This window comes from Athene cunicularia (genome assembly GCF_003259725.1).
Source record: "Athene cunicularia isolate RWA chromosome 5 unlocalized genomic scaffold, athCun1 chr5_part1, whole genome shotgun sequence".
In the NCBI taxonomy this organism is placed as follows: domain Eukaryota; kingdom Metazoa; phylum Chordata; class Aves; order Strigiformes; family Strigidae; genus Athene; species Athene cunicularia.
In genome coordinates, this window is record NW_020799101.1 from 22,474,738 (window position 1) to 22,491,073 (window position 16,336).

Consider the following 16,336-nt stretch of genomic DNA (forward strand, 5'->3'; position numbering starts at 1 on the left):
TTTGGAGAAAGATATAATCACTGTCCTTTGTTTTATTTGAAAGCTCTGTAGTACTCAAACACTCTCTGTACAGGAAATGTGCCTTCAAGTTAAGCACCCATTTACTTCCCAAAGCTATTTCCACTTTCAGCCGTCTTTCTATTTCTCATTATGGTTTTGTTTCATTTTTGTACTGTGGTACAACTTGAGGTATTGCAGGGAATTTTGCCTAGAAAAATACAGTCTTTGATTTAAAGGCGTAAAGATGAAAAACATCTCTGGGCAGATGAGCTTATTTTAGTAAATGCCTCTTACATTTATTAACTATGGACACTTTGCTAGCAAAGGAAAATTGGTAAATTCTGCTGAGAAATAGTTTAACTGACGTTATTTTTGTCCTTTTATTTAGACTCAGATTTAGTCATCCTATGAAGGAGACGGATTTTAGGTTCTTTATTGTAGCAGTATCGTAAGAAACATTGCAGAAATAGTTCGGTGGGTTGCTGGCTGCATATTTACTCAAGTAATATCCAAGAGGATATCCAAGACCTGTTGGTCTACCTGTCCACGTGACTTAGTAGCTGCCAAAATTCCCTCTTAATCATTCACCTCCCAGGATAGAGAGCAGCTGCATGCTAAAGAGTGTACAAAGTTCAGCCTGGAGGTACTTACTCTGAGTGTTACTTGCATGAAATTCTCAGTAATTTCCTTGGCCCTTGAATGCACACAAACTAATCAAGCCCTTGATAGGTCACCTCTGTTCCAGAGGGTGAAAAAGTGACTCTTAGCAGCTCATGTCTATAGTTGTATTCATCTCCAGAACTGGCCAGCATAAGAATTTGGACCACACAGAGGTCACTTATGGATGAAGTACTTACCCTCTTCTGCCACTAAAATTAAATCTATATCATGAGTTGTCTGAGATACAAAATTTTGTGTGATAACAGGCATAGCTGTTCCTAGCCTTCCTGTTTTGTTCAGCCACCCACCCACTCAACAGATCCATCCATCCATCCATCCATCCATCCATCCATCCATCCATCCTCCCATCCGTTCTACCCTCCCTCCCTCTCTCCTATACTTGCAATTCATTCTTTGCACTATTGACATTGATTGGTTTGGTGATTATTTTGTAACATGTTCCTACCTTTTTGGTTTGTAAAATAAGAGAGTCTATACACTGGCTAACTTTGTAGAAGTGGTTTATTTTTTTTCTTTTTATTTTATCCATTGAAATGGGATCTCATGTTTGTTTGAACTATGGGAAAACTTAAATAAATGTTAAGATGAAACAGCATATCCACATTTTCACTGTGAAATTGTATGTGTTGTATATTCTGATAAGTCAGAAGTCTTGAATTCAGAAGAGGAAAAGGGAGTGTTTTGAATGGCATAAAGAAGGACATAAATTAGAAATAGTGGGACTATATACAGAAAAGAGATTATTTCATTTGATCATCCAGACTGAACAATAGACTCGAAGGAAATGGAGCAGGCCTAGACCTTGAGCCATATAACAGAGGGTGGAGCAGTGCTGATGTAATTATAACATTTGAATGAAGATATCTGAAACAAAGTCAGTGAGAACTGAAGCTTCTGTTTAGTGGGTCTCTTCTGTTCCCTGACTGCTAAAGCCAGGACTACATGTGAAGCAGTGTTTTCCTGTGACAAGAACATCTGTTTGCAAAGCAAGTGTAAGGATAAGGTCTAAACTATTTACAGAGTCCTCTGCTATGATTCTGTGTTCTTTCGAACTTGAGTAAGCCATGTATCATTTCATACATCCTTTCACTTCTCTCACAGCCACTGAGACCAGTTGCAGTCTGCTGTTTTTCTCAAAAGCACTCCCTGAATAAGACTGAAGAGCTGGGCAGTCTCATTGACCAAAGAAAATCAGATACCCATCATAAGGACTGCTCAGATTATTACTCTGAGCTCAGGACATTCTCCATAGTATGCCTCAGTACAACTGCCACCAAATCAATCATTTTATGGTATAAGAAAATGGACGTACACAGGGAACGATGCCCCATTGTTATGACCTGGACTGATAGTCATAAAGGTTTTGTGATGCCCTTGGGCTAAATGAAGGTGACAAGACATCAAATAACCAGTCAAAATGTTTAATTTGTGATAGAAACAATCCTGGAAAAGGATAATAAGTTATGTGGCCTCTTAATTGATAAGTCTATAAGAGGGAAGGGAAGGGACAAAAAAAAAGAAGAAAAATGAGGAAAGAAAAAAAAAAGGGAAGAAAAGATAAAAGAAAAATCAAAAAAAACCTAAAGAAAAATAAGAAAAAGAGGAAAAAAAAAAAGAGAAAAGAAAAAAGAAAAAAGAGAAAAGAAGAAAGGAAAAGAAAAGAAAAGAAAAGAAGAAAAGAAAAGAAAAAAAGAAAAGAAAAGAAAAGAAAAGAAAAGAAAAGAAAAGAAAATAAAAGAAGAAAAGAAAAGAAAAGAAAAGAAAAGAAAAGAAAAGAAAAGAAAAGAAAAGAAAAGAAAAGAAAAGAAAAGAGAAAAGAGAAAAGAAAAAGAAAAAAAAAAAAAAAAGGAAGGGAGAGAAAGAGAGTTAAAGAATCCAGGTCACCACCCCAGGTTCCAGCGTTGTCTCTGGTCTGGTAATCTTGGGTGGTGGGTGCACACTCAGCAATGTTTTCTGTGGCTTTGTAAAGTTCATTTTATCGGCTGATTTACATACTAGACAGAGAGGCAGGTTTTCCACAAACTCATTTGCCTGAGAGGCAAGGAAAAGGCAGAGCATGTATGGGTTCTGCCCATCCACTGAGGGGTGACGAGGTGCATTAACCCTTTCGTTCAACTGAATTTCAATTTCCCCCTGCCACCTTTACCTTTCCCCAAGTTACTGCCGGTTTTGGATGACTTCATGCTTCTCGGGCAATCATCCAGCCTTTGGCTCCTTCTCGGGTAGATGTTCCCCTCTTAACAATCTTTTAGCTCTTCTTCAAGGGTATAGTGGCTAACAATGCCTGCATCATTTATACAAAGTATCAAACTTACAAATAGAGCCAATGTTAGCAGTCCTCCTTAGAAGATCAATGCAGCAAACAGTTCAATGAATGTTTGAGGATTTAATGACTTCAGTTCCTCACACTCATGTTCATTATTCAAGAATAAATCAGGTCAGCCAGAAGAAAGACAGAAAATTACATTGAAAAATTCAGGGGCTGTTAGTAATAGCAGTTTATTCACTGTCATTCAGGTACTCAGTGACATTTGTAAATTATACTATCAAATTGGGAGCATAGGATTATATTAACCATGATAGCCTGATAATATGCAAAATGGTTTTAAAAAGAGCTATAGAAAAAGCTGAAAGTTTGAAACAAGAGAGCTCAGAGTACCTTGTCAGCAGTTCAGTCCTTCAATGCAAGTCAAAATAACACTCTACAAGAGATGGAGAAGTCAGAGTGCAATGTGTACCCAAACAAAAGACATCACTAGACTGAGATAGCACAATTTGGAGAGAAAAAGACACCACAGTTTTCTTTCAGTGCTCTTAGTTGCCATGATTGCCCTTACCATCTAATCCAGACATGTTATAAATTTATGAGTAGAAAAAAAACTGCTGAAGGTCAGCTAAGGTAAAGCAAAAGACAGAGAAGCAGTTGTTCCACTTTAGGTGCAGGTCTGTGACCCAGCATGTCTGAAACATGAAGTGTACCAGTTCCAGAAAAAGATCCTGTCCTTTTGGTCATAGTAGTAGAAGCCTGACAGCAACTGCCATACATAAAAAAGTAGTTGGAATTGTACTTTAAACACCAGCTATTAAAGGTGTCTTTCTCAACCCTGAATAATGAGACAGCAAAGCCTGATGGAGAGGAGTGACGATATCACTGCCTGCAGCTGCACTGGGGTGCTACAAGAAGTAGCAGCCGCATGCTGGGGTTCAGGGGATGTGGGCAGACTGGTCCTTCCCTGTTTGGGGGTCTCCCTTATGGAGAACAGAAAAGAGAGCTCTACTCTACTCCTCTGTATGGAAGTAAAGAAATTCATTAGGACATGGTCAGTTCAGCAGTTGTATTAATACAGAGAGTACTCAGATTAAAATCGAATTAAATGGGAAAACCTCCTGTCACTGCATGGATGCAGGCAGAACTGTAGTGGAGTTCTGCCTTCTGGTCATGAGAAACAAAAGCAAAATTGCAGACAGTTTTCAACTAAGAGATTACTAGAGTTCAACCCCTACAGCATCCTCTGTCCCTACCTCCCTTTGAGGAAAATCTTGTCTAAATTGCACTGCATCAGTCAGCAGGGTTTTGGTTTTGTTTTGTTTTTGGTTTTTGGTTTTTTTCCCCAAGCTGTTATAGGTACTATTTGCCCAGGAGAAATAAATATCCCTGGCAGTCAGGAACTGACAGGTGGTGTGAGAGGAACAGCCAAGGGAGCGCAGGTGGCAAAATAGAACACACTTAAGTTACAATCTCAACTGAGAAAAATGTGTGCTAATACCTCATGATGTCCCATGACAAGTCAGGAACTATGCAAAAGATGTGACTTGGGGAGTCCCAGTCTACAAACACTGATCCTGGGAGCGAAGGAAAAAATTCTCAGTAAAAAACTGAATATGAATATGATGAAAGATTGGCATGTTTGTGAACAAATAGAATTGGATTTGGAACTGAACCACATTGTCAAAATTAGCTCTTGAATTGTACGGGGCCAGAAGACCTAAAGGACACAGGATGATGACAGTGTGAGTTGACTGGCATTTCTGCTAGGTAAATTGTGGTTTGTGGTATGGGGCCTGCCTGGAGAGGTGACCTACAGATTGGAACGGTAAGGTGTTCAGCTGTGTGCTCAGGCTCCCTAGTTTTGCAAGACCTAAGGAACTGTTGCTCTCTAGTGGTAACTGCAAGCTGTGAGGTCTGGACTGCAAGCTGCCTGGACTACTGACCTGCTGCGTCAGGCAGACTCAGTGAAACACAAGTCTCATTGGTTTTCAGGCCTGTGAACACCATGCAGAATTTGTTGGCACACTGAAAACCAGTTAGATCTCAAAACTGGGTGTAAGAGTTGTCTACCTCCATTGATTCCATGTTGAGAAAAGGCCAAGAGACATTAATTTTTCAGTGGTGTCAACTGCTCTTTTCACCCAAGTAGTCCTTACCTGTCTGCACAGTCATGCACAAATTCAGTTTAAATTTACATCCATAAAACACTTTAAATACCTCCAACAGAAAATGCTGTAAGAGGACAATTTTTAACTACTAAAAACCAAAAGCGTACATGCGTGTTGTATAGGGACACATAGGCCTATAAAATTAAGCGTTGTATGATGGAAAGAACAGTAATTTGATGTTTTTATTTTCCATCCACTCTTCAGAAGACAGACACGTCCCACTGCCCCAAGGTACACCAGTGGAGCTAGGTTTGAGTCTGGGCAGCCAAGCCCACTACTCCCATCTGGTAAACCCCCAATGCAGCTGCTGCCTCATTCTGGAAGTACCAAAATTCCCAGAAGCTTTCATAAATTTGCATGAAAGATGGCTACATACACCTACTGTTCTTGTATGTGGCTCAAACTACCCCAGTCTCCTACCTTCCCTCTCCGGAGGATTCTGATCTGCTGCCATGCTTAGCATGAGCATTGCTATAAACCTGCTCAGTGGTCAGAGCCCTGCCTGCACTGCAGGTAAGCGAACAGGTTTTGGCTCCCTTTCTCCTTGTTTGAGGCTACCTAGAGGGCCAGGACAGAGGTGGATACAGTTCAAGACTGAAAGGAGGGACTGAAGGTTTCAAGGGTTTAGAGTACTGACTGAGTTTGCCAATCCTTGACTGCAGTTTCTGAAATGATGTTGAGAAAATCCTGGAAATAGTCCTTGGAGCAGGAACTTGACACTAGACCTGCCCTCTCCCTCCAGACAGGTATCTTTCTCTGCTGAGCTCAGTGAACCTGGAAGGCCTGCTGCTCAGTGAAAGTACTTTATAGGATAAGTAATATCACCTTTTGCTGATATAGATATCTGTCTGCTGAGGTGCTATGGAACTACAAGTTTAAATATATCCTTGTGTGTATTTTCTAAGAAGTAATTTGTTGTAAAAAAGTCTCCTTCCTGAAACAAAATTATCCTTCTCTATTAGAGCTTTGCCAGAATACAACTACATGCTTTTAAAATAAATCCCTTACAACATGGGGAAAGCTCTCCTTCCCAGCACTCACAAAAAGCACATGAAAATCACTTTCAATCTGTCCTGAAATAATTTCCTACCTAATTTTAAGGTTTAACATTTACTATTCATTATAAACCTACTTTTCCAGAAGTTACAGCCAACAGTCATTGCTCTTAATGAGCGCTACTGGACGATTTTAGCACAAAGAGGGAAAATTTAAAAGCCTATTTCTCTGATTTGTTTTCTGCTGGGGTTACTACACTGGCATAGGAGTTCTGCCTCCCTCTTGTGGCTACATCTTTTACTTTCGATTTGGAAAAGAAACATTTACAGTGCAGCCACAGTCAAGAGTTCATGACGGCTACCTTCCTGATAGAAGCCTCCTCGAGTTTGCTAGAAAAGCCCCATTCTGCTGGGAATCTCCCATACAAAAATTCTCTGCCTAAGAGAGAGATTCTTCTTCATGTTCATGTGGGAAAAACTGAACATGTTTGATAAAATCAGTGGTAATTCATGCTGGTTACATTTTGTAATTGATTCTGAATGTTCAGATTTGAGTCAACCAAATGTATGACCTCCACCTAGGAGTTATTAAGGTACTCTCCAAGTGATGTGATATTTTCAAGTAGTGCTGGAAAGTCTAGGCAATTAACTTTGGAGTTAACTGTTTTGATGCCACGAACCTGCAAAAACTCATGGCCTATACATTTTAGGATATTTGTGTCCTCCTATCGCCTTACATTTAAAAATCACATAATCCTTTTTCAAACATTATGAAAATAAGCCACCTGAAGACCTAACTGAAATGAAAGACTGTACCTCTCAGATTATAAGAAAGCTAAAATATCATTAAATCGCTGCCTTGGAATGATAGAGCTGCAGCTGAATGCAGATCTAATGTCCCTCCACTGTTTCCTTAACCCAGAAGAACATCTTCACCCTTTGAGGTCCGTAGCAGACTTACAGCATTTGTAGCATGATTTACCTTGAACGTCTCTGCTTCATGCCCTTGTATTCTTCATTTCTTAACAATTTACATCATTCTTTAACAATTTACACTGATATCAATATAGTACATTGCCTGCTGCAATGTTCAGAAAGACATGTAAACTGTGTCTTGAAAGCCATAGCTGGAAAATGCACAGGATAGACATGGAAATTTATAGGAGAGGTCTATAGTAATGGAGAGACTAAGCTGCACAGTTTAAATACTACTGCTAGCATTTTGCTTTGTAACATCTAAAAGAAAGTGACTCTGTAGTTCTGCACCACTGTTACTTGGTCACATCCTCCAGCCTCATCTCCAATTTCAGCTGGCTTTGGCAGCAGGGCAAAGGACTTGCTTTAACCACTCATACGTTTACGTAACTGTCTGGGTGACGTGGATAGAGATATCTTCACTTTGGCTTTGAAGGTACTCTCATCTGCACCTTAGATGATACTCATCAGCAGCTCCTTGGCAGCTGGACAGTGAAAACATTCACCGGAGCTGAGCCCAGCCCTGTATAGACTCTGCCAGGGGCTGGCTGCAGCAACAGCTAGAACTTCTTGGGAAAAATCACTCCTGGTGCCTACAAACCACGTTCAATAAAGGTGGTGTTTGGCCCTCGCCCTGTAACCATGAATGCTGCATCTGCATCTGGCCAGATGGGTCAGAGCATGGATCAGTCCTTCCAGCACAAATGCAGCTATCTGAAAATTCTATAAACTGGAAGTGCTATCTTCTGCTCATCACATGCTCTGCCTATACCATAAAATCAGGTGCAAGGAAAATTTCAGGTATAGCGGGTGCGATAGGATGCCTCACTAGAAATGTTTTCTTTCAACAGAGATAGAGACGTGCTTGACTACTTCTGCTTAGAGTCGGTCTATGGGAGAAATGAGATGGCTGATGACAGTAGGTCATACTGCAAAGCTGGGAAGATTTGTAGTGGAAGATGATGCTTAAGACGGAAAAACAATCTTTCATCTAAAGCAGCAAGGCAAGGAGTAGGAACAAGCAGCTGAGGGAAAATGTGAGCTCCAGTCTGCATGTGCAACTTCACATTTTTTTACATTTGCAGCTGTCAAAATCTTGGTATGCCAAAGGCCCCCGGGTTGCACATCCTTTTGCATGAAGACTCCAGCAAAGAGGAGCTCTGGAAAGGGGTCACAGGTTAGAAATGGCAATAAATGTCTAGGGTCCTACAGCTCCATTACAGAATGAGTTGGGCTGGTTCATTCCTGCTCTTTTCCTTTCTCTCAAAGCCCAGGACTCTGACTGCCCAGCAGTCCTCGCACTAGTACAACTTTGCCAGTTAGATAATTAGCCCCAGCATGGGAACTGCACATCAACCAGTCCTAAACCACAAGCTGGCCACAACTGAGTTCATGTTCACGGTACCTCACTGGGAAGGCTGAACACAGCCAAAACTGAACTGGAGTTATTTTCTGCAAATTCCACCCAGTCCTCTGAAACCTAGGACTAATCTGGGAGTTAAAAAAAAAAAAAAAAAAATTAAAAAGCAAAGATTTGTTTTGTCTGCCTGCTGCCTTTCATGCTCGGTCCCAGAGGGGATATATGATCACCTCTGAATAGGCTGTAAAGTGTAGGGCACACCCATGGTTTTTCCATGAAAGCTGTAGCCTCTTTGCCCTTAAAGCAGCTCTATGTGATCCTCAACGAGTCAGGTCAGAAGCTTGCATGGTTTGCGAGGCCACTCACTTGGGCCCGGAGGGACAGACATACTCAGCGGGAGGCAGTGAGCATCCGAAGTGGATCAAGCCTGCCTTGCACGAAGGCATTTTTAGTTTATGGACACGTGAACGTGCAGCCGGGGGACAAACTGCCGGGTAAAGTACCCCACGGCATATCCCTGCTTGGCGGTGGCTGCCTGTGTGCACTCTCCCACCCCGCCAGCTTTGTGAGGGAAACCGAGGCTGCGCAAACATACACACTCCCAAAGGAATCACAGGGTTAGCATGCACACAGCACCATGCCATAGTTACATGCTGCATATTTGTATTCTGGCACAGTCTAGGGTGATTACTTTATCCTAAATCATGACGTGGCGTCTGAGGTACGTAAGGCTTGTGAAGCCATGCTATAAATCACTCTGTTCAAATTTTTCTTTCTAAATATTTCACTCTCCGATGCCTGTATAAATCAGGAATAACTTTGCTGAAGTGAATTCAGTTTTGCCGTGGACCTTTGCACATCATAGCTGCTGGCTGGAATGCATGGCAGTAATCAGTAAAAACATTTATCACCATGCTAGGTAAAGCTTTGCTTTAGCTCCATGATGTAGGACATTGTATGTAGAGAGAATCTAATTGGTATTTTAAGTGCAGATTTTTTGTTACCTGACTTCTTTGTTGCTCGGATTCATGGATCAGAGCTAACAATATTTTGGCTGTTGTCAGAACCTCATCACAGTTGAGTAGCTGTGATTCATAACAGTCGCAGTCCAAGTGATTAATGTTACTACTTAAAAAGCACTTAAGCAAGTTAGTACGGACAGAATGTGTAACTTGAAGGTACTCCTTGAGCTCACGCCCTTGCAGAGAGGCTCTAGCCTTCAGAATTTTAGGGGCTTTTTTTAGCTCTTTAAGAATCAGTACTCTCTATTCAAATTATGTTTCAGTCTACAGAGACCTAAGCATTAGGCCAAATATGTATATACATGTGAAAAATAAACGGGTGGTCTCTGCCCTAAAACCAGTAATCTTCCTACTACAAGCATTATAGCTTGCTTACAGCAAGTGGGGTGTGCATTTTAGTAATGGCCAATTCTTCTGCAATAAAAGGAAGCCCGGAGACTTTTCTACATGACAAAGCATTTGGCAACAATGTTGTTTTGAAGCATTTCCTCCTCTGGTCACTTATTTCTACTCCTGTCAGCTCTTTCAGTCGCACTAACGTGTCTTTTGTGGGGCTGCTCTATGAACCAGATCAGGAAACCGATCCAGGTTAAATATTAGCCAGCACAGGAAAAATAAAATGGCACAGCAAGGAACTGGCACAACTGCAAAAGCAGAGCGTGGTGGCACAGGGACGGAACGAGCACACAGTGGTATGGGAAGGAAGTATGAATGCCTGAAATCCTCATTATCACTGAATGCTTGAGGGTCGTGGGAACGACGGGGTCAGTGTCTCAATTAAGTTTTGCCTTTACGAAATAAGTGTAGTTTTGTCAACCAAAGACATGAAAGAAACAATCTCTGATCCACAAATCTATGACAGCAGAAACCTCTGCTAAGGTGTTAAAAAATGCAGCGTACGGCAACAGCCTGGAAAACAGCTTGTTACCTCCAGCTGTAACTGATCATTTACTAGACACAGGTGTTAAAAAGACCATGGGGCAGCTGTGTGAAATGATATTTTGAGGGATGGGCTGAGGGAGGCTGAGTTAATTTCCTAAGCAGAGGTGGCACGAGTGGTCCTAGAAAAGAAATAGTTTTGCATTGCGGGGTTTTTTGGTGCTTGTCTTTGAAGGCCTGGGAGGTCTGTTTGGAGATATATGGAGGCAGAAGGAGTTACAGCAATGAAACAACTGCAGTACCTGCTCACCTGCTAATGTAGTCTTCTATGAAGATGTAACTTATTTTGTTTGGAGAAGGGAAGATGGCCTTCTAATATTGGTAGGTATGTGGCTTTGAGAGTGTAAGTAAGTGCATAGTTTTTATTGTCCTGTTTAGACATGCCCTAATGAGAAAGGTGTATATACAAGTTGTTTCTAAACAACTATATGCATTCTAACAGTAGAGTGTCTTAGTCTGTATTACAGAAAAATTCTTTGTTTCCTACTTTGCTTGAGTAAGCACTTGGTAAGAGCAGAGCAAGCCTGAGACTCTAAATGTCCAATCATGAAATAAAAGCTTAATGTGTAGTAAGCTTCTCTGAAGGCCTTGTCTGGTCTAGCACTTCAAGCTGAGAATTGCTGAAACATTTATGTCTGCCCTCTAAAAGGTCATTAGAGACAAACCACACTGCTCTAGGATGATAAGATTTGGTTCTCTGTGGTCTCTTCGGAGGACAGCTGAATTGCGCGTATGTTAGACCCTTAAAACTAGCGTTAGTGTGCTTTGGTAAAGCCTATTGCTGTGCTTCAGATTCTAGGTGCAAGAGCAAATCCACCTAAAAAGACAGAGATGCCTTGGAATAAGGGTGATGAGAGCTATTTCATTCCATTTCTGCCTTGAGTAAAAATTTTGGGGGCTGGGGAATCTAGTGCTGAAGGCAAGAGGGATACATGTACCGGCATTTTTTTCCAGCTACTAGATCACAGCGAGCAGGCTGGTAGAGATATATATATATATATATTTATACCTTTTAATTAAAGAATGTTTATACAATACCTGAACACAGTTTGAAACTAATATCACATAAACTCCATTATGTGTCACCATCTCTTCTGACTCTTGAGGGCTGGTTGCATCCAGAAAAGCTTTTGGTATTACCATGGCTGTTGTTAACTTCTGTCTGTGCACAAAATTTTGGATTCTGGCTTGAGCCACTCAATTTTTTTTTTTTCTGAGCTCTGTAGGGACACCTTGAAAACAAACACACACACTTTCTCAAATTTTATTTAAGGTAATATCTCTTTGGTACAGTGAGTGGAAGCAGCAAGAGCAATATAAACATGGAGGTGAGTGTAAGCTCTAAACTCCCAATGTGTGAGCATAACTTCAGGCAGCTTTTCCCCTGTTTACAATTTCTGGATTGACTTGGTTCTGTGTATGCTCCTGTCTTATCCTTTTAACACATGCCATTGCAATTTAAAGTTAAATGTGTATCTCCTCGTTCTTCTGGAAAACTGTTGTTTCAGTGATTGGATCAGAAAGTTTACTTCATTGACTAATAATAATACTATGTCTCCAAAGCCTTCGAAAAAGTGTTCAATGGCTTAGCTTGTTTTTAAGGAAAGAGTGTAATATACTGGGTGAAGAGTGTATGCTGTCTTCATGCCCGCAGTGAGAGACTTTGCCAGTGCAACTACAGTAGCAGATTGGTAATGTGGACAAGATTTAAGATGACAAATCTGGAAGGCGTGCTGATGGTAAGCACTCCTGTAACATAGTTAAGAACAATTTTTGTTTTCCTTGTGTAGTTCTCCAGGAGGGAGGGAAACTAGTTGACATCATCACACTTAAGCTTTTCTGTTTGTTTCAGAAACTAAAAAATTATAAACCACTGTATTAGTAATACCCCATACTAGGTATTCCATGCTTTGCTGTATGATCAGAAATGTTTTTGAAGAATAACGAGGGCATGCTGATACTGATCTGGTATCAGTTTCTCCAAGTGCAGGAGATGAGGCATACTCACCGTCTGCTCTTGGGAGGCAGAAGAGTAGCTTCAGGTGTGATCTTCAGTGGCAATCCCAGGTACTAAATTCAAGTGTGTCTCCCATTCCTCCCCCTATTAGCAAATACTTATACATCAGTTAGCCCTCTGCAGAATATCTTATTGAAAGATACACTGTGAAGAACCACGCATTAGTACTTGCCAAGAACTTTAGAATGGAAGTGCAATCAACTGAAAAATCATACTGGAGAAAATTTATTTCTTCCTTCCCTCTCCAAGCTTCCTACTAACAAGTACAAGAATCTCTCTTCTAAAAGATATAGTTCTCTGACAGACCACAAAGGAGATGAATTAAAAACATCTCCATATCCTAGACCCTTTACATTAATTTAGCAGGACACTGTTGCAGTAGTAAGTCACTTGCTCTGCTGAGAAGCAAGGGATGCTTCTGGTACTAGGAGACAATCATCCAGAGCACTTGATGCAGGATGTATCATATAAGTACAAAGTGTTGTCTATAAGAAATAATTTGTTTATCTCAAATATTTGGTAGAAAAAAAAAATATGATTGGGACTAGGATTGAGTGATAACTCCTTTATTTTCTCCTCTAGCACATCAAAGATCAGCTTTTGATCTTGCTCAAAAATGTGCTTTTCCCTATGCTATCCTGTATTTGGCACAGTTTTTGCGGTGAAGAGGGAAGTTTACCAAAATGTCTTTGCTCTGGGTATAATGTCCATCATCAGTGTGGAGTTCAAGTCTAGATAGTACAATGGCTAAAATAGAAGTGTCCAGCCAATGATAAAGTTGACATTATTGCTAAACCTGGTAAAGCCCTCCTGAGTTGTCAGGAGGGAGAAAGAAGACAGGATAACACACAAACTTAATATGATTAATGCCTGACTGGCAAACAAAGGAGACTGCTGGCAGATAAATACAGTTAAAAGTAATGCTGTTAGGTATCTTTATGCCTACTGATGCTATCCAGATCGTCAGTGTTTCTGCTGCATTATACATAAACATGTACATTATTCCAGTCTAAGAAAATGCTAAATGAAGTAGCATCCCCTAACACTGCTACAGCAGGCAGCTGTGATGCTGGGGAAAAACAAGGTGAACAGACTTCAAGCATCTAACTTGCTCATTCTCGCCAAGCAGCAGCTTAATTGTCATGAGTTAGATGGCCCGTTAATCTGACTCAATGGGGCATTTCTCACGAGGGCTTGATTTTTCACAACAGTATTCTTCAGAGGCACTCAGGGGAGTTTGCAGTACTGCACTGCATCTTGATATTGATGCCCGAGAAACTGTGACAGGGCTATGCACACAGGTTTTACCTTCTGGAAAGACAGTCTGCTGAACTAAGGAAAGGAGCATGATACCATATTGAGCCGTTATTGCTATCATGCCCATATGTTAATTTTTCACTTTGAAAAACAGGGAGGGGGTTCCAGGGAAGGGAACTGCAGCTACTCAGTGCCTCGTGTTGAAAAAAGGAAAGGTATGAATGGCAATCTGATTTATTCCTGGTGACATGCCAGTCACTTCAGCAGTTTCACTTCACAGGGAAGTACAAACTCTCTGTAAGCGATTACTACCAAGCACCTCAAACAATGCCTGTAATTCATTCATCTGACCATGAATTATGGCTTCTGAGGGGGCAGAACCTCTTCAGTCCTGTTGGCTTTGCTACACAGGGGGAAAACGCCTGCAGGAAGGTGGAGTCTGACAGCTGAGAATAGTATAACTTTGTAAACTAAACTATTTTTGGCCAGGGCTTCAGCAGTATGCACAGTGAACAGTGGGTTCATCAGCTGGTCCACTGTACACCAATCATGTCCCTATACAAAGTCTGCACTCCAGAAGGGAAGGAGGTGTTCACAGGAGATTTAGAGGAATGGGAAGGGAAGGTCTCCTGTACCCACTAAAAAACTTCTTCCCATCAAAAGACACCAGATGGGAGTTCCTAAACTTGATACTTGGGCTAGTTAATAGGTAAGACCTTAGGCTAAAGGTAACATAACAGATGTAGTCTGCACCACAGTATCTGTTGAAGAGACGTAACCTGCTATGCCTTGTGTATGCTAAGTCAGAATTCTACGTTATTCTTCTGCTCATGATTGGGACTTACACAGTTGACTTACTGGTGAAGATCTAAGGGATGAGTGGAGTTCAGAAGTTGTGCTAAGGAAGACTGAGTGAAGGTGGCATTAGTTAACTTTGAGGGAATACTACTCATAGTTGAGAAGGTCTTCTGGTATTATGTGTCTCTTGGAGGTTGCCATAGAGAAAGGGTATGAAGAAAGAATGGAAGAGAAGGCAATAGACAGGAAAACGTAAGTTAAGCCAGCTGGCAGGGCTCTGACCACTTCTTGCACAGCTGGAAGTTCCTATTGCCACCTGTTCTGTGAGGAACTGCTAAAAGCAGTAGTGTTGCAAATCTGTGAACACCTGTGGGCCAGTGAGACCCAGATGGATGGTCTCAGTATTTTCTTCAGATTTTGCTGCTGTCCTCTTACTGATCAGCTCTGAACTCAGTTACTAGTGTAGGTGGTGGCACAGGGCCCAGAAGCACCCCAGGGCCTGTGGCCGACAGCACTGGCCCATGGGGCCTTGGTTTAACTGCTCTGTGAGGGAAGGAAGGCACCAGCGCTGACCGGGCCAGGCAAGCGTTTAAGACCCCCTTCATGGTGCCAGGAAGACCCGCTTCTGCCCTGAAGTAGGCGACTGCAGTTTTGGATTGCCACGGACCCACGCTGAGGTGCGTTAATGTCTCCCGGGGCGGTCGCTGACCGCGACCGGCAGAACGGGCCGTCTCGATCCCAGCCTCCTCCCCCGTAATGGCTGTCGCCGCTGCGAGCCCGCGTTCTGCCCCCCGGGCTTTCGCCGGTTTTCCCTTCCCTTTCTTCCCTCCGCGCCGCCCGTCGCCGCCGGCCTGCGGATCGCTGGTGCTTTCTGCCGGCGGGGCGGGGGGGGTGTCCCCTAGCCGCTGTAAATGGACGTTCCCTTGCTTTTACGCCGTGCACAAAGACAGTTTTTCATCCTCTCCTGCATTTGAAAACTGTTCACTTTTTTTTTTGGTTTATTTTTGTTCTGTTTGTATTTTTGGTTTTTGTCTCTAGCATACAGCTAGTGCACGGTGCTGTGCTCCCCATAAGCTCTTCAAAATAGTTTTTCTTCTGGGTAGGGAAAGTAGAGTTTAAACAGTTCTTACCCAGTACATCAAGGAGGGATGTGGTACTTATTTTATGGCGCTTTGCCAACGTCTGACCACAGCTGTTGCCCTAAAAGTAATGTTAAAGTTTTGTCTGTGGGTCATGGGCCACAGATACTATTCGATGATTTCTGTGTGTTTCTGCTGACGAAAGTATACAAATACTTTATTACAGGCCAGGCAGAGCAAACATTTTAGAATTTTCACTAATATTTGGTTTAATTACAGTGTTTGGTATACTGTAAAACAGCGTACAAAATAAGATGCAAAGCATCCTGTTTTCCTTTCCAAATCTGAAATTTTACAGACCTGCCTGTGGGTTATAGTTATGCAATTGCAAAGCAGCATCATTGCTTTGAGATTTTGTCAGTTGTTGTATCAGAAGATTTTAGAAAAGTAGTTATTCATTACATTCAAGACAGTTATGAAGTAGGATGCGTATTAAATGTGTGTAATCTGAATCTGTTACTTGTCCTTTTTATAAACTTCAGGGTTTATTTTTTTGACTGCAAGAAAAGGATCTATTTCTGTACAGTAGACTAGAGCTTTTGCTTCTCTTTTTTTCATCAAGTTAGTACTGAATAGAAAAATATATAGAGAGAAGAATCTCCAGGGTACCTGTAAATATCTTTTTCAAGTTTACTGAGACCTTTCTTTTGGCTGTATTTCTGTACTGGCATAACGTCTGTAAAGTTGGAAGGTGTATGTGTTTGAACATTGTGTTT